General features: G+C 39.1%; 1 protein-coding gene across 4 annotated transcripts in view; it reads right to left on the bottom strand.

Moving 5' to 3' along the window:
• PTPRZ1 (protein tyrosine phosphatase receptor type Z1) overlaps positions 1-25,486 on the bottom strand; it is a 182,214-nt gene that overhangs the window by 91,650 nt on the left and 65,078 nt on the right. The gene's annotated exons all lie outside the window — the stretch shown is intronic.

Here is a 25,486-nt window from a genome sequence, read left to right on the forward strand (position 1 = left end):
GTATAAATAGAGACAGAAAGATCAGAAACTTACTTCAAAGTTCTTGTTTAAAATTTTAGGACTTCTTCAAGTTAGAAAAATCCAAAATTCACAAGCAAAAAACCCTAAAAAACAATTCACAGTAAAAACTACTGCTCTATAATGCAATGAACAATAAACTTAGGTTTTTGTAGACCACAGGGAAAAGATAAAAATAGAAACTGGAAAGATCTAAGGACACTGACACAGCAAAATACTATTACTCTTAATATAGAAGAGTAAATACTATTACTCTTAATCTGTGGTGAGTAGAAATGAAATCGATAAGTAGAACAAGAGGATGCTGCTCATAAAAGGTCATAATTAACCACTGCTTTAATCCGAAAATGAAATAAATCCTATAAAGAAGTAAAGAAGAATTTATTTAAGGCAAGAAATTTGTATGGGGGGGGAGGTTACAAACTGATGCAATAAACAACTAAAAGCAGGATGTTGTTTTAAGGATTTAGGAATATTTTAAAGGATTCTTATTTGGAAGTGAGCAAAAGAGAAGGGCAAAGGATGACAACTTCCAAAATTCTGACCAGAGCACACTTGGGTGGACAATGGTACTGATGAAGTTCTAGAACCTAGGTGAGGTTCGGTGGGCTGAGGTCCGGAGCCGACAACCAAGAAAGAATTCTTGAGACATCTTTGGTGCAAAATGGTGGTTTATTAAAGCATGGGGACAGGACCCACGGGCAGGAAGAGCTGCTGCCCCGGGTTGTGAGGGATGGCAGGTTATGTACCCTGGGGTTGGAGGAAGGTGAGGGAAAGGAAGGTTTCCACAGAGCTTTCATATGCTAAAGAGGGCCTACACGGTGTCGGGATACTGGAGGTCTGGAGGCTTGATCAATGTTGTCTTTTGGCAAGCCATTAACATTTAGATAGTTGGGAGATTCCTGTCTTGCAGGATTGTGATCTCTGCAAGTTAACTATATGGCAGTCAGGGGTGCCTGAGGAATGTCACACATATTACCGAGGGGAGCAGATGGAGAGGGGGTGCAAGGTGCCAGCTTTTGCTTTGTCCTCAGTCAGCCTCCTGCTCCCTCATCAGTACCAGTCGTGTTGGTTGTGAGAAAGGATGGAAAGAAAGACTTTGCATCTGGTTTTGGGCCTACAGACTTTGCGATGCCCACGGACGTTCATTAGGCAATAAAAAATATGGGTCTGGGAGCCATTAAGAGGTCTGGACTAGAGGTAGAGGTTGAGGAACAGTATCATTTTGGATTCTTCTAACTTGAAAAAGTCCTAAAATTTTAAACAGGCACTTTGAAGTAAGTTTCTGATCTGTCTCTCTCTATGGTGGTAATTTAATGGATGTAGATATATTTCATTTCGAGCTGACAGGTGAAGAAAAGGATCAACGATAAGACCCTGGAGAGCACTAACACAGAAGGGGAAAGCAGCAAAAGAAATTAAGGATGAATGGCCTGGAAAAGAATTGCGAATTTAGGAGAAAAGGACATTGGGAAAGTCACAAAGGATCGTTTCAACAATGAGAGATTATCCCGAAGTAGATATCATAGCAGCTGAGAGCCCAAAGGATCATGATTGAAGAGTAACTACTGGATTTGGTGATTTTGTTTAAACTGCAAGTCTCATATTCCTAGAACAAAACAACTTCAGTGAAATGATGGGCCTGCAATTCAGACTGCAGTGTGTAGAAGAGTGAATTGGAGGTGACAAAGCAGAGTTAAGAAAATGCTTTCTAAAAGCTTCCTGTGAAGGAAAGAACAATCATCGGGGTGCATCCAGAGATGCAGGGGTGTGGAATGGATTTTAACGCAGAAAGAGATTCAAGCATGCAGATGCGTGGAGGGGATACAATTATTACAAGAAAGAGTTTGAAGTTAAGGGAGGTCTGTGATCAAGGTCCACGCAAGGAGAGAAGATGGAGGATTATTAGCCCAGGAGAGGAAAAGAAACATAAAACAATTACCAAAGAAATATGGATTCATATCTAAGTGTTTAGAAATGCGAAAAAGAGAAATCTGATGGTTCATAGCACAGAACTTCAGCTGTAAAGCATGATCACATCACAGGGAAGGAAAAGAAGCGTGGGAGTGGAGCCCGCCTTTTAGAGGCACCACACACCTGTGACCTTATCTGTAACAGGAATCATAATCTCTCACTCTCATGCTGTGCAAACTCAATGAGATAATATATGTGCACGGACTGGCAGATATATGAATCTCCTTACTCCCTTTCCCTATTTCTCAAGAAAACTGTTAGGGAGATAGGATCATCCGCTGTGCGGGGAGAGCCAGGGAGGGGACTGGGCTTGAGGAAAATCGTGGAGAATGAAATAATGGGCAGATAAGACTGATAGAAAGCACCCACTGGCTCTGCTGATGGGGGAGGCCATGAACTTGCAGTAGCACCCCTCGAAAGTGTGTCCCTGTGTGTTTTGTTTTCCCAAGTTCAGTGGTCCTGATGGACAAGCACAGAGACTAGGGAGCTGCAGTCCTATAGCGGCCAACAGGAGCATGGGTGAGACGGAGGCCTCAAGGTCAGAGAACGGGAAGCTCCGCCCCCCATCTCAAATCTGATATGGGGAAAGGTCTTTTTTTTTTTTTTTTTAAGATTTTATTTATTTATTTGACAGAGAGAGAGAGAGATCACAAGTAGGCGGGGAGGCATGCAGAGAGAGGAGGAAGCAGGCTCTCTGCGGAGCGGAGATCCCGATGCGGGTCCTGGGATCATGACCTGAGCCGAAGGCAGAGGCTTTAACCCACTGAGCCACCCAGATGCCCCAGAAAAGGTCATTTTTTAAAAAAAGCTACTTGACAGTTACAACCACAGCATCTTCTGCCATCTTTCATTTTAAATTAGAAAATGATGAGAGTGACAAGAAGTCCCATACTACAGTGTTTCTACTGCGATAGGCTGGTATGGAATATTTAACTAATTAAAATCAGAAAAATCCTTGTTGAAATGTAACACTGACCGGAAACTGTGAGCACTTCTTGTTGCTCCTTCATCACTTCACAAACCACCACTTCTAAAAGGAAGAAAAGTCTGAGGGTTTAGGTAACTCTGTGATTAATGCTATGACCTTTATATTTGCCTGATCCTCTCCAAACCAGTCCACGGTTTAACATTCAGGATTGAGACTGAACGCAATGTAGGCTGATTAATTGCATGATTTCTCCGTAGCATTTGTTGTTAACGAACTGACCTCAACGTAGATTGAGGAGAAACTCACAGAGCGAGATTTCTTTGTTGTGATAGTCTGGCTACTACCGATGACATCACAAATGCAGAATCAAAAAAAAAAAAAGGAGCTCCAGAAATTACTCCTTGGTTTGCAGTAGAAGATAAAAAACAACAACAACAACAAAAACCACAACTCTTTGTCTTTTTCCTACTTTTGGTCTGAGGACCGGGGGTTCAGAGTTGAAGTCTGAGACACAGCCATAACCTGATATCCATCTATTTGTGATAGAGCTTCAGACCAATTTTCCTATAGTGTCGTTTCACTCTTTTGGTTAAAGAGCATACTGCCTGTAAGACCAAAGATGCCAGCTTACTTCCTGTATAAAACCATCAGCTCCTCCTCTCTGTATGCACCTATCTATCACAAGATACTCTCAGAAATCGAATCTCCCAGATGCACGGTCACAAGCAAGGACTAAGAAAGAACCTGTGGGTAAATACCATAAATCCATTGTTTCCACCAGAAATTATTTCCTGTCAAAACTTCATTCCATTAAATACAGCTCTTATTTGTTCATTTGTTCACTCATTCATCAAATATTTATGGAGTGTTTAATGTTAGATAGAAAATAAGTCTGGTAAAAAAAAAAAAAATAACTCAAAAATAGTACCATCATCAAGAACTCATGTTCCAGGAGAGCCTGGATGGCTCAGTCGGTTAAGTGTCCCACACTTGGTCTTGTCTCAGGTCATGATTTCAGAGTCATGAGATGGAGCCCCATGTCGGGCTCTGCACTCAGTCCAGAGTTGGCTTGAGATTCTCTGCTTCTCCCTCTACCTCTTCCCCTACTCACAGGCACGTGCTCTCTCTCTCAAATAAATAAATAATAAACAAATAAAATCTTAAAAAAAAAAAAAAAGAACTCCAAGTCCTAGTTAGGACTCCAGGCATTTCAAGTATGAATTAGAATATAATCTAATAAGTACAATAGCAGAGATATGCACAGAATATTCTAGGGACACACAAGAGTTGTTCTGAACGAGACAGGACCAAACACAAAGAAGGCAGCCTGAATGACAAGATGCCTAAGATAAGTCTTAACCATGGGCTAGTATTATCAAATTAAAGGTGGGAAGAAAGTTGAGAAGAGGGAACAGCATGAGCAAAGGAAAAAGAAAGAACGGCTATTTCAGAAGAACAGTAGGAGGTTCTACGTGCTAACATGTAAGGTGCAAGGCAGGGAGAGGAAAGAGGTAAAGGTGAGTACATGTAAAGGCTTTGAATGCCAGGACAAGAGGTTTGAACTTTTTCTGCTGGGCTTTTGAAGGGATTTAAAAAAGTTGCAGGTGGCATGGTCTTATTTAAGTCGTCTTAAGAGTCTGTTTGCTTTTGGCAAAAATTCCCTTTCCTCAGTCTTGCTATATTGTATCATGGTCCTTCCACAGCAAGGGAAAGGACTCTATAGACAGACACTCTTAAGGATATTATTTAAGGGAAATGACAACTCAAGTGTAATTCTTCACAAGCAATTTGTAATAAGAGTCCAAAGGGAGAGCAAACAGAACCTCTGAAATATAAAAGAAATAGATGATGAAAAATATCACCTAAATTAAAAGCCTGAAACAAGAAAACAAAAAGTGTGTAAGTGACAATGAAACCAAACTTCTCTTTTAAGAGCAAATTTATTGCTTGGTTCTTAAAATCTTAAAGTTGAATCGTGAATTATAGTGGTTTTTTAAAAACATGGCATCAAGCAGCTTGTGAGATTGACATAGATTATTGCTATGTTTCCAGCCTTTCTGTTTTCTCAAATCTCCACTTATTTTTTGATTAGTCTCAGTCAGGAAACTCCTGCAAAAGAACAGAAGTCCAAACACTGGCTCTTTCATTTTTTTTTTTTCTTAAATGTATTTCTTACTGATGATGTTTAAATAAAAAAGTTTTTGAGTATAGATAATTCCAGTCCATGGCAATTTGTAAATCTGATAAAACAAGCTGGCAACCAAGTTACACTGCAAAGAGATTTACTGCAATAGTCCATTAAACTAGCATGCGCCCCTACTATTTCCCTATATACGTAAAAAGGCTAAAGAAGAGAAAGGGTTTTAACCTAGAAGGTATGAGTCCCTGCCAAGGGACTATCAATCCCAAATAAAGATAAAATTGTCATGCAAGACAAGTATATTTGATTTTTAATAAACTGATTATTTAAGGTTTTATCTCTTACGCAAAATAAAGGTACAATTGCATGGATTCAAATGTATCTTAACTTGGGTCCAGCCAGTGGAAGATTCCTTAACGACCTTTCCAGTAATGACAGATTCCAGTAGATTTTCTTGTTGGATGAGCAGGTTCCTTGCCCTTGTGTGACTGCATAGTGCTGGGCCAGAGGAAGGGAATCAGGCACAGAGAAGGGAAACCCCTTGAGAAGGTACAGAAAGCCAATAGAGGGTTTAGGATTTCCAAAGGCAGTGGAAGATGAGGGAATGAAGAGGCAGGATGGCTTTTGAGTCAGCATTACCTACATCTTTGAAAGGCTGGAAGGGTCTAGGTGACATCTGTTTTAGACATTTTTAACTATCTGATAACGAGAGACTGCCTAACTTAAGGGCAAGGTGAAAGTCAACAACGCACTCTCAGGGGAGCCAATTCCTGTTTGCTCTGGTTTAGTTCACGCAATACCACATCTTCACAAATGCTGCTACCAAATAATAAATACCACACTTCTAGAAAGTATTCAAGACAGTCACATTTAAGAAGTTCTTCAAATAAGTCACTCTTTCCCACTGCTCAAACACCAAACTTGAAGAAGTTTAGTAATACCAAAAGTACTGCATACAAAGCATTGTTTTTCTTCAGGGGTAGGTAGCAAAGAGGTTATAATCATCCCAACTCTAAGAAGCCACTGCTATTCCGTGTTTATGAAATCTATCTATAATGCTGGAAATTTCAAAGAGGTTGACTTTAAGCCATATTTCCATAAACATTGACAAACAGCCTTAGCATACACATTTATTTTCAACCAGTTCACTGTAATTTCATTTGGTAGAACTCTAGAACACCAAATGAAGAAAGCCTTCCAGATCTAAGACCTAATTCTATCACAACTCATCATGTCTTTTACTGAAACACTTGGATTTTATAATCTCCTAAATGAAAAATGTACTTTGTGATTTAGTCTTCTCTTCAAGGAGCACCGTCTAGGACCTTGGTGGGTAATTGGGACGTGAACGCTGGCCACAAATACATTTCTAACTCCAAGTCTGACTTTCTGATCCAATGCTCTGGACCTGTAAGGGCTTGCTACTTACTGTCTGTTACTTTCTCTTAATACTCTAGATCTGAAAACAAAAATATGAATTTTCCTTCACTGAACCCAAGGATCTAGAAAAAGACATATAGATAACTCAACGCATTGAGAATTACAGGTGAATCTAAGAAAGACGTTAAATAGCATCTGTTCCCTGGGGTGTCAGGATTGGTTTAGGATATTGAGAGTAGAAAGCTGAGTGTGTGTTCACTAAGACAGGATTACTCCAGCTTTCCAGTCCCAGCCAGATCACCAGTCCCCTTGATAACCAGAGAAGACAATGGGGTTTCCATATCTAAGTGGAGTCCTCCTGTTTGGGATCTTACTTTGTTTCTTCAGCTACGTCTGGCACTGGAGGTCGTCCATGCCCTGCTCTGCCACATCTGACTCTCATGGTTTCTGATCAATCCATCACAGAATCTCAGGAATGGGAAAAACCACCTAAGTTCAATTATCCGATGATTGCCTGAATCCTCTATACAACACTCTTAACAATAGGGTTTTTTTTTGGCCTCAGCTTAAATACCTCTGATGTTGGACTCTCTTGATCTCGCCCAGCATAGCTTATTCCAGTTTTAGATTTTTTTTGATGCTAGAAGTAATTTCTTCTATGAAAGTAAGTTCCTCTTCAAAAGTAATTTCTCCCCAAATTGTATCTACTGGGGGAGCCAACAAAATGTTTAGTTATTTTTCCACCCAATGGTCTTGAAAATATATGAATAGTGATAAAGAGACAAATAGTCTCGTGAAATTCATCTTTTTCATGAGAGTCACACTGCTTCACATGCGTCAAGGCTCTTCCCTAACTCTTCCAAATACTCTCCAATTTGTCTACATTTCTTTGTAAAGCTTGGCAAATGGAGCAGGACACAACATTCTTTAGGTAATGAAAGATGGAAATATAGATTTTTTTTTTTAAGCTACAAAAGGTAACTGAAACTTTATCATAATAATACCAATAGTGATTTACTTTTGTATGATGCTTTCTTTGGGAAATAGCATAGTTTAAGGCTGAAAGCATGGGGTCTGAAGTCAGACTTTCTGGGTGAAAATCCAGTCCCCAGCACTCACCAGCTGACTAGTCCTAGGCAGGTTTCTCTACCATTCTGTTCCTCAGTATCACCCACTTAAAAATATGGACAATTTGGACCATAATAGGATGAGGCTCATAGGATTATTATGAGGCTTAAATGAGCTCAGACAGAGGAAACCATTAGCACAATGCCTGACACAAAATAAGGGGTTATTTACTCTCTCCATTTTACCACACTCCCGTCTTCCTCAACCATACCACTCTGCTTTTGTCCCGGTGCCTTTGCACTTGCCATGCCCTTGCCTGAAACACGCATCCCCCTATGCGTCACTGGCTGGCTCCTCCTTTCTTCACATTTAAGCTGAAATATCCCACTCTTGGAAAGGCCCTCCCACTTCAGCTAAACTCTTACCTACTACATTGCTGTGTTTATTCTTTTCATCATACTTCTCACACTTTGCAATTACCTTGCTTACTTACTTGTTTTTCTTTTCCTAATAGAATGCAAGCTTAATCAGAGCAGGTACCTTATCTGTTCTGTCAACAGTTCTATTTACAGAGACTACTACGGACTGAACACACTGATGAGTATCACCTACAATTAGTACTGTTTTTTGTATTTGTGAGCATTTATCATTTCTCTTAGTTCTCATGAGTGCTCTCTGCAGCAGGCAGATAAACGAATTCATATTTTAGAATAACTAAAGGGTGCAGCAAAATGCATTTCACAAAGGTAAGGGGAAACGCGGTCACTATAATGAATAAATCCACTAAAACGCTCCAAATATTTCTAAGCAGCTACAGAGAATCCAGTTCAATGGAGCATAAAACTCCATTTCATGTGTCCCAGTTTGTCATATTAGGAAGTTTCCGTATGCGGATGAAAAGAAAAACACTTATTTAGAACCCAGAATGATAATGTAACTGTGGCAGATCATTTTAATTTAGTCTGGATTTCGCCTGACAAACAAAATTCTTCTAACAGAGGCTAAATAACAAAGTCTTAAAGAGTTACAAAACAAGTTCTCACTGCAACATCCTGTTTTCATTTATTTCAGTTAGAATCCTTGGCAGATTTGAATAAAGGGACGCTCACATTAAATGACGTATTTTTGAGGCTCCAGTATTATTTTCTAATCCAAACTATTTCTATAGAAAAATCATCAAATTCAATGTAGAATTACCAATTCAATTATCTTTGTTTTTAAATTAAAACTAGACGGTAATTCAATGGTTGAAACTAATTGAATTTCTGCTTTGGTAGGCGCATATTTGCAGGCTCTATGATATTATTTTTCCCTTTTCTATTAAACAATTAAAATTTGCATGTATTTCAAGTGAAAAGAGCAACACAAGTAAAACAGCAAAAGCCTCTATTTTAACCTTCCTCACCAGCTACTCCTCTTTTATTTTTTATTCTTTATTTTCTTCCTGGTACAAAATCGTGTTTTTCTTAAAGCCTGGGGGGACAGAGCCAGGGGGCAGAAAGGAACTTTTAAGTTGGGAGGGGCAGAGACAAAGGAAGTTTCCAAAAGGATTTTTACATGTTAAAGGAGACTCACAGGATCCTAGGGGCCTGGCTATTGTCAAGCTAAGACTGCTTTTTGCCTCTAGCAAAGCATTAACATTTAGACAGTTGGGAATTTGGGGAGGAAGGTCGTACTCTGCCAGTCTTAAGTACTTATTTGTGAATGGGCTGCAAGTTGTAAGGGAGTTTAATTTTAGCTACTTTTCCTTTTGTCTGTTCTTATCATTCCCTGCTGAACAATTCCGACCTGTACGTCTTTAAGGTCCTTGAGACTGGAGGGTCTTAGCTTCTCTATCTCTTCCTGCTGAATAGGGGTACAGAGATGTCTCTATCTATGGGTCAATGTTGTTCAGCTCAGAAATATATATATATATTTGGAATCACCAAAACAAAGGCAGCTGAATCCAAGGTAGACAACACACATGAACTTCCTAGCACCTCACCTATTTTAAAAGTTAAGTCCTATTAACTGGTTGTTGTATAACCTTTTACTTTTTCTTTTTTTTGGGGGGGGATAATTTTAAACTTAACAGAAAAGGTTCAAGTACAGAAAGCATTTTCTTTTTCTTGAACCATCTGCAAAGATGGTGCCTCTGTGGAGATGCCTTCGACTCCATTGTCAGGTTCTGACACCCACGCAGGGCTCCCCTCCCCCTCATGCCCTTCTAAACGTGACCTTGCTCTGACATTCCACCATAAGCCACCCTTAGTGTGGACATCCGCCTCTCTCCATGTCATGGAATATCCCATTAATGCCAAGCCACCACCCCAGATGACACCTTCCTCACCTTATGTGGGTTCCCACACCTCACACCAAGTAGCCCTCCTATATTACACTCCACCCTGGCCAGTCCTCCTTTGTGGGAGCCTTCTTCATCATGCCTGGAGTCTGGCACCTGGCTCTGGGCCACCATTGCCCATTCCACGGCCAAAGGCATTTGTTTTGCTTCGCTTCTCTTGATGGCTTTAAGACAGAAATATTTACATGGAAGGGAAATGAAGGAAAGAAGAGAGGAAGAGCTCCAGATCTTTGCCCATGCACTTATATTGCGATAGGTGTGCATATATCTATAATCATTTTTCTAGATAAATGAGATCATGTTAAGTATGTCAATATGATGTACTTGTTGTCTCTCAGTACTAATGTCTCTGAGATCACTGCCACATTTTTTTAAAGTGGCTGCATGGTTTCCACAGGAAGAATCTACTGTAATTTATCTTACAAACACACACACACACACACACACACACACACACACACACACACAGTATGGTCACCCTCTCTTCTAGTCTTCGACATTTTGACTGATTCCAATTTTCCTCATTGAAACCCAAACTTCAATTAACATCTTTCCACACCTATATTTTTAATCTCACTATAGAAATCTCATCCATTAAAAGAGTGACAAATGTTAGAGAGACTATAAGGCAGTAATAACTTCTTTGATTTATGGCTTCTAGAAGGCCACTCAAGCATGAAATAACAAGCAAAATGTCCAATCTTGTGGGGAAAAAAATGAAACTATTCTTTTATCTGGTATGATGTGATGGGCACAAAAAGGCACGCTGACCAAAATTATCCCCTTCACAAACTGACACATTGCCTGAAATTCTCATGAAATTATTCTTCTAAGGATTCTACCTATAAAGGTAATCTGAAGGGGCAACATCTTCCCTGAAAGGGCTTCAATGGACGCATGAGTTCTTATTAACATACCAGAGTGAAGTTCATCAGCTAGAAAAACAGGATTTGAGAACAAGTACTGGGAGATGAAATTGTCACGGGCAGGGTGAGCCACACATTAGACTTTTTTTTTTTTTTTAAGATTTATATTTGAGAGAGAGAGAGAAAGAAAGAAAAGAAAAGAAAAAAGAAAAATGAATGAATAACAACCTTTACTAAAAAGAAGTTCAGAAATATTTCTATCCAATTTAACAGTTATTTTTTTTTTAAGATTTTGTTCATTTATTTGACACAGAGAGAGAGAGAGAGAGAGAGATCACAAGCAGATGGAGGCAGGCAGAGAGAGAGGGGGAAGCAGGCTTCCCGCTGAGCCGGGAGCTTGATGCGGGGCTCAATCCCAAGACCCTGTGAGATCATGACCTGAGCTGAAGGCAGAGGCTTAACCGACTGAACCATCCAGGTGTCCCCCAATTTAACAGTTTTGAAGGTAGGACTAATTTATATTACCAACAGCCAAAAAAATGTGGAGAAAAAGTCATTATTAACAAGAGAGTTTAGGAGGGCTAGAACACTGGAATTTGAAAACAAGAAAACAAGAAAAAAAGAAAGAAAACAAGAAAGAAGGAAGGATGGAAGAATTGATAATACAATCTTGTTATCACCAGGACCCAGGACCTTTGGGAGCCAGGTCAATGAAAAGTGATTTTAAAAAGGTTAGGAGAAAGAATGTTCCTTGCAAATTGCTAGAGATGAATGTGTCTAGAATAAGTCAAGGTGAAGAGAGCTTGCAGACAGACTCACTAGTGAGGGGATTCTCTGCGGACCCACGTAGGCCAGGAACTTCCCTATGCAGGGAAAGCGGCCCCTGTCTAGATGAGCACAGTAATGGAAGCTGTATTCGCGGTTGTTCAATGACCTCACGTCTTTGCTGATACAGAGAGCGGGTTTTGAAACTAGCACTATTATGTAACATGACTATACACTGAATGGAAGCCATCACATTTAGCATCAGCGCATCACAGCTGGAGAAATAAAGCGCTTTCACAAATATTACTTTGTTTAAGTATATGCTTTCTCTTTTCGATTCTTATCATTCCTCCATTCACTCCACAAATTAAAGCACTGGAAGGAGAGACTGGGGTAGATTCTGGACACCCCAAAGTGAGAGTTCCCAAACCAGCAGCCCCAGGATCACCTGGGAATTTGCTCCGCCTCGGAGTTACTGAATCAGAAATCCTGCAAGTCGGACCTAGCAATCTTATTTTAGTAAGCTCTCCAGGTAATTCTGATGCACACCAAAGTTTGGAAACCACTGTTCTAGATTACAGACCATCAACACTTAATGCTCCCTTTACTCCTCACTGTTGCAATTGCTCCTTTGGTGATTTCATTTTCAAAGGAGCAAAATGTAAAGGCTTAGAAGCACTTCAATGAAGAAAATAGAATTCCTTACTAATCCAGCACTTTATTGTTACAGAAGTTATTTTTACTTGACATATGTTCATATACTGTGAGCAAACATGCACTAAAGAACGATCTGTGATAACTTAGCACGAATCTTAATACCGGGAATCATAATTTTTCAATGATTATCTAGAACATACAATCTAAGGTATGTGAATTTTCAACATGTCTTGTAATTAATCCTACTATAGTCCAGATGTGGTGAAAACTTGCATATATCTGGCAAAGTTTAACATTTGTCTGGCCAACAGCTGCTTGCTGTTTAATTGCTTAACGTTAGGAAATTGGAAAGTGGTGTGATTGTCTACATAAGGCCAAATATTAATTAGGATCAAATAAATATAGTTCCTTAGATCTCTGTGGTATCTAATCTATATAACCCTCTTGCAGTGATAACTCATAAATGATTAAACAAAGGCCAGATACATTAGAGGAATTTGCACAATATGCCAGAACTTAATTTTCTACTCAATTTACTTTTAAAAATGTTGATGGCATAAAAACATATCAATAGGGCTTAGATTTTATTTTAAATCCAGCCTTCTTTCTCATGCTTAAACATAAAGAAGCAATCACCATAAATGGAAGGAGTAGGAGACTTATTGTAATTTCCTGAAACGTGCACATTTTGGGGGGTAAAAGATCATACTTAAAAGTCATAGAACCTTCTCTTCTCATCTACTCTGAAGCCGCATAAACACATCCCAAACTGGGATGTGTTCTTTCTTCATTATCTCCACAGAAATTAAAGATGTAATTATTCTGCTAAAAGGAAACAATGGAGGCTGTTCTCTAAAGACGAACTGAACTGTTCTCCTTTCAAAAGAGAATGAGCTCTTTCATGTCCATTGAGACTCACTTAGAAAATGGCGCACTGGGGTGGGGAATACTTTGATCTACAGGTCAGCAACATCGCAGATCAATTGGGAAAAGAATTTGAGCTCTAGGGGTGGGCAATAGCTCTGAAGAGAATTTGGAGGGCATATCAAGGCTACAGGTTACCTGTATAATTGTTCTGACTTAAAAAACAAAACAAAAAAAACTATACTTTCTGGTAAATGATGTAGAAAATGGGACCAAGCTGGCAGGGATTCAGACAGTCAACTATGAGAAATCGATTCTCACTGAACGGGAATAATGATTCCAGATTGTGAAATGAAAATTATATGCCATCACAGAGAAGAAACTCAAGTCATGTGATCCTTTAAGCGCCCTCTGTGGAACCCTGGCAAGGTGAAGTCCAGGGGAAATGCAAATGTACAATCGTATGACCATTTTTTTAAGGCAATATCATCTATTTCCACATGAATTATAATTTATCTTCCCTTTCAGGGTACAGATGACTAACACAGTATTTCTGATATTACTGATAATGTAAAGAAGACAAAGGAAAGAAGTTCACCTACCATGGTCACATAGATATATAGGCCCCTTGGCTACATAAACCATTAGACCTTTACAGAGTGAGGAAATACGAAGGGTGAGAAGACTTCCTGTAGTGCAAACCAACTTGTTAACCCTCATAGAATAAAAATTAATTCAAATAGATTTATGTTATATTAATTAGACATTTAAGCTCTCTTTTCTTCAGCTAGATTATAAAACAAACACACGTTTGGTATAGACAGGCTAGAAGATATAGACGAGCAAAGAGATGAAATAACATGCTCCCACTTTCCAGGAGTGGCTGCTCTTCAAACATTCCTTGAAAAGTGACACAATTTCTTGAAAAGACACACACAAAAAAAAACAAAAAAAAGACCATATCAAACACAATGGCTCTGGGGCCAACATTTTTTAATATCTACACAAAAGTTCAAAAATCTAACAGCGTCGTGCTTATGTTATCAGCCATATCCCTGAAACAAAGGAATGAAATGCACCCACGGGCTTCTCAGGAAAGAGCGCTGGGAACCAAGACCCAGGTTCAAGTGTCAAGTCTTCTGCTCACTTGATGCCTCTGGGCAAGAGACTTCATTTCTCTGTTTCTATACTTGCAAAACGCAAACTCTGTCTTCTCAGCTTTGTTCATTCATGCCATAAACACGGACTGCCCATATTCCTGTGTTAGGTACTTAAGAGGATGGCACAGGGATAGTTCACAAAAGTGATGGATCCCCACCAGCCCTGGGGGCCAGAGTAATCAGGAAGGCTTCACATCCTGAAGGAGGTAACAGAGGTTTGTTATTCAGGCAAAACAGGGAAGAACAAATTAGAGAGACCTGCTTTTGGATAAAGAAGATATGGTCCATATATACTATGGAGTATTATGCCTCCATCAGAAAGGATGAATACCAACTTTTGTATCAACATGGATGGGACTGGAGGAGATTGTGCTGAGTGAAATAAGTCAAGCAGAGAGAGTCAATTATCATATGGTTTCACTTACTTGTGGAGCATAAGGAATAACACAGAGGACACTGGACGATGGAGAGGAGAAGTGAGTTGGGGGAAATCGGAGGGGGAGACGAACCATGAGAGACTGTGGACTCTGAGATACAAACTAAGGGTTTTGGAGGGGAGGGGGGTGAGGGGTTGGGTGAGCCTGGTGGTGGGTATTAAGGAGGGCAAGTATTGAATGGAGCATTGGGTGTGATGCATAAACAATGAATCTTGGATCACTGAAAAAAAATTAAAAAAAAAAAAGTAAAGAAAAACCTGGTATAGCAACAGGCAAAGGGTAAGGAGATTATGGGGGATGGATGTGTGGGCTGGAACCAGATCATAAGAGCCACTATAAGCTACACTAAAGAGTCCATTTTTCATTCTGTATGAATGACGGGGAATCAATGGAAGGGATTTTTAAAAGGAGAGTAATGTCATCACAACTGTACCTCAGAAAGGTAACAGTGTGATGGATATAAACCTGGTATCAAATAAGTTTCTGATACTATAGAAGATTCGTCTGACTTTCGAACCTTTATTGATCCCTTCATATGTGCCGGCACTGTTTTAAGTGTTTTGTATATACTACCTCATTTAATCATCGCTGCGCGTTTTGAGGTGGGTACTATTATTATTTCTTTTTACAGATGGGGAAACTGACAGGAGGGAAAATCTATGGAGTCCAGATTTGAAGCCAAGCATTCAGACAGTCCAGCCCTAGAGTGTGTCCTTCATCAGACACACTAGCAAAAGAATCCCCGGTGAAACCTGCTTCCTTACAATGTGGTCAGTTCTACAACCTTTATTTCACTGAGAACTCCCTGTGGAGTCATGTGATGATGCTGATTAGTCTTGTCTGCTTGAAACTCCCACTTGGATTCTGAAAAGTCTCCCCTTCCTCATACCCACCTTTTTTGGTCTCTCTCACTAGTTCCTCTTCTTTGGTTTATTAACAAAAATGTTGTTGTAAAATCCTGTCTAATATCCCTTAACGCAAATAAGTCAATAACTAAAAATTTAAGTCATCCTCATTCAAAATATGGTGTATATTTTATTACCCAGAATTTTGGATAGGACAAGGATACCTTAGCTTATCCTTAGGATATCTTTAGCTCAATGATACCTAAGCTAAGTCAGGATTAGTTCTAAGAATTTTGTCTCATAACACCCCTAGTTTTTTGTCTAAAGGCAGGAAGAAGTTTACATATTTTTCCCTCACCTCACAGGTTAGCAAAGCTGCCCCTTTACCTGGAATAATCTTTCACCCATGTTGGGTTAGAGCCCCCTCACACTTTATCTCAATTTCGAATACCTTTCTTTGGGAAGCTGTCCCTGAACCTCTTTTTTTTTTTTTTTTTAAGATTTTATTTATTTATTTGACAGACAGAGATCACAAGTAGGCAGAGGCAGGCAGAGAGAGAGGGGGGAAGCAGGCTCCCTGTTGAGCAGAGAGCCCGAGGTGGGGTTCGATCCCAGGACCCTGGGATCATGACCTGAGCCGAAGGCAGAGGCTTTAACCCACTGAGTCACCCAGGCGCCCCATCCCTGAACCTCTTAAGCTATGTAGGCATTCCTAAACCTTGTGTCACCACAATCTACCACTAGGCATTTATCATCCTTTGTAATCATTGTTGTTGGGCATGCTTGTGACTGTTCATTCTTCACGGCATCCCCAGAGACTGGCACAGTTTTTAGCTCATGTTATGATCTCAGTATTAGGTAAAAGAAATGACCTCAAAACTTTAAAATTTCCTTTACTGAAGAATATAGAGTCACATTCAGGTAGGAGGCAAGTTAGAGAAGTGATAAGAAACGGACTCCTTCACATTCTAACACAGTTTAACTGAACCTAAAAATCTTCTCAAGGATATATGGGAGTGCACTATATCCATAAATGTAACTGATCTTCTAGAACAAACTTCTGGGGTTTTGAAAATGAAAAACTATACGTTACCTATAAAAAATAGCTGCAAGCAGCTCTTCTTTTCTAGGGATACTCATGAAATATGAGAGGTCAGGAAACACACTTTATAAAAAAGCTAGATTAGTCATTCCCAGTTTAGAGATCTAATTGGGCACATGCCAACTTTTTGAATTTGCTCTGATGCCGATTCTGGGTGGCTCTGTTTATTGCTTCTATTTCCAGGTAGCAGACGGCTTTAAAGTACAGCCTTTCCTGTTTTCCAGTAGCTATTTCTCATATACTAGAACTTTCTCTGACCTCACACCATGATATTTATTTTTTGTGTTTTCCTATCTATTGCAAGAAAGATTTGGGTTGGTTCCCTAAAATTATGTTATTACTAATCACAGTTCCTCCCAGGTACAACTAATTCTGTGTCCCAGTGAGACTGAACAAATCTGGGTTAAAAACTACCTTTTACTGGGCACTTACATATGAGGTCTGCTTTAGGAATAGAGATACACTGAAGAAAATAAAGCTATGCTCTAGTCGGAGCCTCGTTCTATGTTTCCCCTACACTTAGTTACTTAGACTTGGTTACAATACCAGAAAGACAATCACAAACTATTATTGAGATAAAAGCAGGTCACAGAGCAGTACATATAGTAAGCCATATAATGTCAGAAAGGATAAAATTAGGAAGCACAAATAGATAAAATTAGGAAGGACTAAAAATTAGAGACAATTCTCCTTGTGGAATATCAGGAAGAGATTTCTCCCCTTCTTTTTCCTAGAGCATTTACTTTAGAAAATTATCACTGTCAGAAGTACTTTAACCTCTCCTTAAAATATATATAAATCCTTCTGAAAACTTGATATGTCTTTTGTCAGCTTTATGATCCAGGAATGTCTTTCTCAAGGACCGGGGAGCCATCTTTGGTGGAGTGTAAACGTGAAGGAAGATAACACCCCAATCTCCTAGTTTCTTTGGAAAGGTAGTAGTCTAATTTTGGTGGGCGCATTGTTCCAAGTTGCAAAGCTACCTGCTATCATAAAAATATGAGGTTTGCTTTTCCTCCAAAGAAAGCCAGTAAACTAACCCATGTAGCCATTCCAATTACCAGGTAAAATTGGGTTAGGATGAACTGTGTGACCAAGTTTGCTGTCAAGTCTCTTCTTGAAGAATAGTCATTGTTTATCTGGAAAACATGTATATAATGGGTTGTATCTGGTTGGCTATATAAGGGGGTGAGATGCCTTTTGTTTCTGCAATCTCTTAGTGTACTGTCTTAACGTGTATCACATTCTGGTTTAATGCTTATTGAATAACAAAACTGTTTTCTTTCTCTACTATCTTCAAAAAGAAATTCATGGGTTGGGGGATTTTGTTTTTAACTGTATTTCCCCAACACAAGACATTAATAGCAGTTATCTCTGAAGGATGAAATTCCAGCTATCTATCTAAAATCTATATTTACCTAAATTAAAATATTTGTATGTGTAACATATTCACACAAATACATTTGAAAATATTCATATATATATTTGTTATATTGACATTATATTTATGTTTGTGAATGTGGTCATTGTGAATATATATGTATACATATTCATGTATTTTAAATATTTATGTATAAGTCAATGTGTATTTTTATATAAATTACATATATATGATATTTCCTTAAATGACCATGTATTATTCTTTTTTTTTTTTTAAGATTTTATTTATTTATTTGACAGACAGAGATCACAAGTAGGCAGAAAGGCAGGCAGAGAAAGGGGGAGGGAAGCAGACTCCCTGCTGAGCAGAGAGACAGATGCGGGGCTCTATTCCAGGACACACTTAGCCACCCAGGGGCCCCATATCATGTATTATTCTTATAATCAGAAATAAATGCAGTGGTTTTCATCTGGGGGGAGAACATATAGCAAATTGGCACGTTAGATACTCATTAAGATAATGGCCCAGAACTCAAGACTTCGTAGAGCTCATCGCTGGGGGAAACTCATCAGAAAGTCATCTAGAGAGTCGAGTCGTGCTTGGTGTCCTCAGCCGGGGTACAGTCTCCTCTTTCTCCATTCGTCATCACAAGTTATTCTGTTAAATTAGAGATCTGAATAGCATTCGCTAAGGGAATAAAGTTTAGCCCATGTAGATCAGAATCTGATTTTAAGTCCAAGGTTGCTGCTCCTTGCTCCAGACCATCAGTAGCCATCCTGGCCATGGCAGCCACTTGACTGGACTGGATGCCTCCACCTCGCTGATCAGCCCCATGTGTCCGCCTGGGAACCCTCAGGGTTCTCCTCTTCTCGTTTCAAGCTCTTTGAGAAGGAGCCTGCAATGGAGTTGCTAGGCCTCTGTTCCCAGCCCAGTGACTACAAGACATTTAAGAGCAAGGGAGGCTCTGGGTGGAGAGTGGCCCAGCAAAGCAACCAGGAGCATCAAAGGGAACCTGGAACCTGCTCTCCCGGACATCGCTCTGCTCTCAGCATGTGCTGCCAGGTTTCCTCCCCAGTCAGGATAACTGCCTCTCAGGGGCTCCCTATGGTCTCTCTTTAGGTTCTGGCGTCCATCTGGTCCACCTTCCCTAGGTTATCAGACACTTCTTTGAACCCTAACTCCAAATAGGCTTCGAGTTCCCTTCCCTTTCCGCTGAGTCTGAGGCTTATACAGTTTGAGCAATGACTGAGCAGCTGTCAAAAGTGTCCCAGGGGTGCCTGGGTGGCTCAGTCGTTAGGCGGCTGCCTTCGGCTCAGATCATGATCCCAGGGTCCTGGGTTTGAGCCCCACATCGGGCTCCCTGCTTGGCAGGAAGCCTGCTTTTTCCTTCTCCCATTCCCTCTGCTTGTGTTCCCTCTCTTGCTGTGTTTCTGTCAAATAAATAAAATATTTTTTTAAAAAAGCGTCCCAGAATATGCTGTGATAGTTAAGAAACTCCTTGCAGTCTACAATAGTTCACAGGCTGGCATGGCAGAAGCCATAGAGGACTTCTAAAATTCTCTGCATTCCAGCCAGGAAACATGCCAGCCCTGGCCCAGTCCAGGGGTACCTTACCTGAACAAAACACACTTCATGGTGAAAACAGAAACTTAGGATTCATAGGTAGCAGGGTAGAGAAATAGCCATATGGATATATTCAAAGGAAAAAGGAAATAAAGTCAATGAATCTTAAACAGATCTGAATATATTTCAAGGTCATTATTATAATTCTGTGCTTCAGTCATAAAAATATAGTTCATTTAATAAAAAAAATCCTTCTGCATTTAAGAAATGAGTCACTTACATATTTTTCATCTTTAAAAATCCTTGCTTTAAAGAGTCAGGATTACCATACAGAAAAAAAATAAGAAACCTTAAGTAAGCCTTGCACTTTGCCTTTACTGAGTCATAGAATAGAAGGGTGACAAAGGTCACCTTAAAATATTTGCAATGGTATTTTGCGTAAAAGTTGAAAACATTTAAATGAACTTTGTGTGACAACACAAACCATAGCCTAATCTTGGACTTTTTTTTTTGGAACCATGTAGTACTCTCTTTCCCTTTTCCTTTGCTGAAAGATGTGTTTGATGGACTGGAGCACTCCAGAGTAGAGAACACAGAGTGAGGCAAAAGAAGTCCAGAGAAGAGAAGGCGAACATCCAGACACACACCCAGAAGTCTGCACACGGAGAGAAGGAGAAACAGATTTTCTCCTTCTGAGCTTCTAGATGACATCCAGTGCATTCAACTCTACTAGACGCTGTCAGCAGGTGCGGCTAAGAGTATGCACCGGAGAATCTAGGCAATTTCAGCTTTACTCACTGGGAAATACTCATGAGTATACAGTTTTACTATTAGATAAATTTAGCAATGATTATTTAATTGTGATGCTATTCTGCAGCCTTGTGTATTTTTTTTCCATTCTATACTAAGTGAGAGTTGCATAGAAATAAATTCTGAATTTTACATCATTTAACTGAACTCTATTCAGTTTTTGCAGTGAGGCACGCTCTACTTACCACAGTTAGCCTAGTGAAAGTTTGCCCAGAATATAAAATCTTTGTTAAACTTTTAAAAATATACAGATGATAGGAAATACCTGTCTCTAATATGCATTCAAGCCAGTCAACTCCTAAATCCTCTCATGAGATTATCAGATACACCCAGACTTGTTTAATCTGTTTAGGCTCAAATTAAGACCCTGTCAAATCATTATCACTTGGATTTGTAGTGAACTTGCTCAAAGAGATCTCCTCTGACAATGTGAAACAGGTATTTGATTTATGTACAAGGACATTAAGCCTTACATGTAGTCCTAATGTCCTAGGCTTTTTACTGGTAAGAAAACTGAACTACACAGCGATGGTGTAGCCTGATCTGTTGGGATGTTAGTGATGTCCAGGAAGCCTGCTGCAACGTGCATTCTGTGCTCTGGTTTGAGGTCTGTGACACCCTCTCACCTCTACGCAGCTAAGCAGAGGCCCTACATTCTGAGTGCTGACAACTCAGTACTGTGGTTCTTGTTCAGCTACCTTGCCCTTCTCAGAAAACTAATCTAAGTACATTGAAAACATTGGTTTTGACCAACTTATAAAAAACTAACACCATCCAAAGCATAGAGTAAGATGTGAAAATCTCCCGGCTCCAATGGCCTTCCATAGTCCTGGCTCTAATGGCCTTCCATAGGCCTTCAGGGGTCACCCAGGTCAACAGGGTGGTGTGTCTCTTTCCAGTCCTTTCTTCTGTGTTTGTATAAATGCGTGATTTTTTACAGAACTGACATAATGCTATGTGTAGAGTTCTGGAACTCGCTTTTTCACTCCTAAGTTGGAAATGAGACATGCACAGTCTGTTTAATGTAATGAGTGATGAGGGGTGCTTGAGTGGCTCAGTAGGTTAAGCCTCTGCCTTCGGCTCAGGTCATGATCCAGGAGTCCCAGGAGCCTGCTTCGACCTCTGACCCTCCCTCCTCTCATGCGTATTCGAGCTCTCTCTCTTTTTCACTCTCTCTCTCAAATAAATAAATAAAATCTTAAAAAAAGAGAGAGGGGCTCCTGGGTGGCTCAGTGGGTTAAAGCCTCTGCCTTCGGCTCAGGTCATGGTCCCAGGGTCCTGGGATCGAGACCCGCATCGGGCTCTCTGCTCAGCAGGGAGCCTGCTTCCTTATCTCTCTCTGCCTGCCTCTCTGCCTACTTGTGATCGCTGTCTGTCAAATAAATAAATAAAATTTAAAAAAAAGAGAGAGAGAGAAGTAAAACACTAAGCCTAACTATATCCAAAAATAAATGCCAAACATCTAATCACATTATACACCACCTTTTATTATGGCTCTTTTGTTTTCCATAAGTAGTATCTTCTAGTCTATATACTTCTTGAAATGGAAATACTATTTAGACAGAATAGTCTATTTATGGAAACAGAATAAATTCAAGTATTTAAAGCCTCTTCCACTTTGGTATATTTAGCCCAGCGTCTGATAGTGACTCCTGAGGGTCCTTTCCTGCTTTCACCCAATGCAACTCTTCAGCTATAGTTTAAAAGGTGTCTAGGCTTAAGAACAGTTAAGATATATCAATATGAAATTTTCAATTTCAAGTTGCTTTAAAGTACGTTGGAGAGGAAATAACAGAATATTTTTTAAGGTCGAGGAACTAAAGACTATATTTCAATAGTGACTACTTCTAGGACGAAGTGGTAGAAGTCCATCCATTTGAGATGATCTTACTGCTTGAAAGTACAAAGGTCTAACAACACAAACAGAAGGCAATGCATTGTCTTTGAGTATGACTGACAGAAAAGATTCCTTTAGTTTTAGATGTACAACACAGTGATTCGACAACTGTGCACATTACACTAAGCTCACCGCAAAGGTAGCTACCATCCCTCACCATATAACGCTATTACAAACCATTGACTATATCCCCTGTGCTGTACTTTTCATCCCTGTGATTTATTCATCCATACCAGGAGGCCTGTATCTCCCACTCCCCTTCCCCCATTTTGCCCATCCTCTGGCAAATTTTAGTATCTCATATAATTGCGGGCTATGTGTTCATGATTTCAAAAAAGAAAAAAGAAAAAGAAAAACCAAATGACTCATTTTTTTTTCACTGAACTGTCTTTTTTTAGGCATTGTCACAGAAAATTTAAGGTTAATAGGAAGAAGGAAATTCATTTTCTAAAATCCTTAAATTAAATGCAGTTACTATGGAAAGAACTAGATTTTAGTGCTGACATTCCCAGATTTATAATTCACTCTCTTATAGCAGCGTGACAAACAAACCTTACTCACCTTCCTGTAATAACTTTAAAAATGGGATAGTCGGCTGTATTTACCAACCCTGTCATTTCCCACCATAATTACAGCATACGTCCCAAATAGAAAAGTTGTTTTTAACCTATGTTAAAAAACACAACTGAATGAGTAAATACCTTCTCCTCCCCTTCCAGCCACTGTTTCTCCGCCCCTTCAATAGCCAGAAAGGATCTGCATTGTTTCTTCACATAATTGCAAAATCCTACACAAACAACCTTAGCCGTAATGATTCCATTTCAATAATGTTGGCTATTTGCCGTGTATTTTTAAATGGCTTAGGATAAAGCCATGAGCTCTCTTACAGATAGATGTTATGATTTTCTTAGTAATTATTATTAATAGAATAATACATGTACAAACATTCAAGGGTAAGTCCTTCCTTCTGAGACTGCAGCTAATCTGACAAATTTAAGGGATAACAATACTGCAAGAACAGAAACACAGAGCCCAAAACATAAGCTGTTACGAACAGATCTCGGACGAAGATCTGGTCAAAACCAACTTACTTGGGTCATTCATAAAATTACTTAAAATTAAGAATCTTAAAACTAGTCGGTTAAGTGTCTGCCTTCAGCTTAGGTCATTGCCCTGGGGTCTTGGGATCGAGCCCTGCATTGGGTTCCCTGCTCAACAGAGAGTCTGCTTCTCCCTCTCCCTCTGCCCCTACCCCCCTGCTCATGCTCTCTCTCTCATCTCTCTCAAAGAAATAAATAAAATCTTCAAAAATAAATAAATAAAATAAAATAAAAAAAGAATCTTAAAACTAATTTATCCTGAAATTTTATAGAGTTAATATGGTTTTTCATTTTCTAGGTGGAATAATAAGTATAGAAAGAAAAAATACTATCAAGCTTTGATGGCTTGTATTAAAAAATAAAAAGAGATATTAAATTTATAGCAAAGAATCCACATTTTCAACTTCTGGCTTTCTTGTGATCTGCTTAGAAGAGATGTGTTCATTTGGATAATGGCTTTCATTTGTTTTCTTTCTGACACTCAATTCAGACAAAATAATTCAACCATGCTCACTTTGGGCTAAGCAGTTGTAAAATGTCCTCACCTGAAACTCTTTCTAGTCTCTTCCTAGGATCCTCAAATATTCTAGGAACAGATAATCTTCCAACCCAGCAAGAAGCACCAGTGTAAGAAGAGCAATCCATTCTTTAAAATTCTGACAAGCTTCCACCCTCACCTCCGTTCTGGAATATCCCCTCTTGAGACCTACAATCTCTACCCTCTCCCCCACCACCAAATGACACTTCTTAATGAGTCCATTCCTTTGATCACTAGACTGTCCTCTAAAGGGGCTAAAGCCAGGAGGCCCCAAGTTATGAGTAGGAGGATGAACTTGATGATGAAGCAAAGAATTGTGCATTGTTTATGCACAAACCCATCCACGAAATCCTGTTTGCTCCAGAAGCATCATGTCCAAACACAGCTGGTCCATTAAAAGGAAGAGCCCTGTGGCCTCCTCCTAAGATAATAGGATACACTCAACAGCATGTGCCTAAAGCCACTGGGAAGACTGCTGTCTTCTCCTGACCTGATGGAGCACATCCAGCGGCTCAAGGAGACAGGGCTGCCAAAAACCCCATGCCACTACCACTCCACTTGGGGTGGTAAGAATTCTAACCCTCCCTCTTTCTAGGCTACAGGTCCTCCACTTTCTAGTTCTAGGTTTGGGGAGAATGGAAGATGCATAAATAATGCCCAGATGGTGACAACAGTAAGTAATTTCCAGGAGAACCACGGTGCTGGCCATTGTGATGCCATCTTCCATGGTTAGGCATGAACTCCGAGCCTTCAGAATCGTAACTAATACGATTCTTGTAGTTACTGGGGGGCAAAAATTAGCTGTAACTCCCAGAAAATACTAGAATTTCTATTTTGGATAAAAAGAAATACAAAACAGGTTATACTTGTCAGATAGAAAGTTACAAAGTATATATGATATATATATATATAACGCTTATATTTTATTATAAATGTTATTTATATTATATATAAAAGTACACAAATTTGCCATTTCAATGATAATCAAACAGAACAAATTAAAACAAAGTGTCATTTTTTAACCTATCAAATTAGTGAAGATTTTCAAAATGAAAATCATTAAATCCTGGTTAGTATTCAGTGGCGCAGCCACTGACTTAGTATAATCTCTCTAAAATGCAATTAAACCATAGTATCAAGAATGTTGAAAGCATTTATTTTTTTTTTCTGCTTAGTAAGTGCCTATCAAAGATTCTCTAATAAACAATAAAAATTAAAATAATATGTATGAAACATGCAAATAACACACATCTAACTATTCAATCATTTGTCATTGTTTATCGTAGCTTAAATATCTAAAAATATAGATGCTCAAAAATAAAACATTTATTCAATGGAATATTAGGCATACCTTAAGGATTATGACCATTAGGAATCATCACTGAAATGAGGAAATGTTCAAAATAATTTCTAGAGTAGAGTGGATACATAATTCTACATATAAGATATACAAATATAATACAATAAAAACTGGCCTGAAAGGAATATTCCTTTTTTCTTTAAGTGAATAGCCCTGGAATGAATAGTGATTTTTATTTATTTATTTATTTATTTATTTATTTATTTATTTATTTATTTATTTATTTATTTTGGTGCTTGTATTTTCTAAATTTTCCACAGTGAATATTTACTACTTTTTTTTTTTTTTTTAA

This window comes from Lontra canadensis, unplaced genomic scaffold (assembly GCF_010015895.1).
Source record: "Lontra canadensis isolate GAN:19392208 unplaced genomic scaffold, GSC_riverotter_1.0 scaffold2, whole genome shotgun sequence".
Classification (NCBI taxonomy): domain Eukaryota; kingdom Metazoa; phylum Chordata; class Mammalia; order Carnivora; family Mustelidae; genus Lontra; species Lontra canadensis.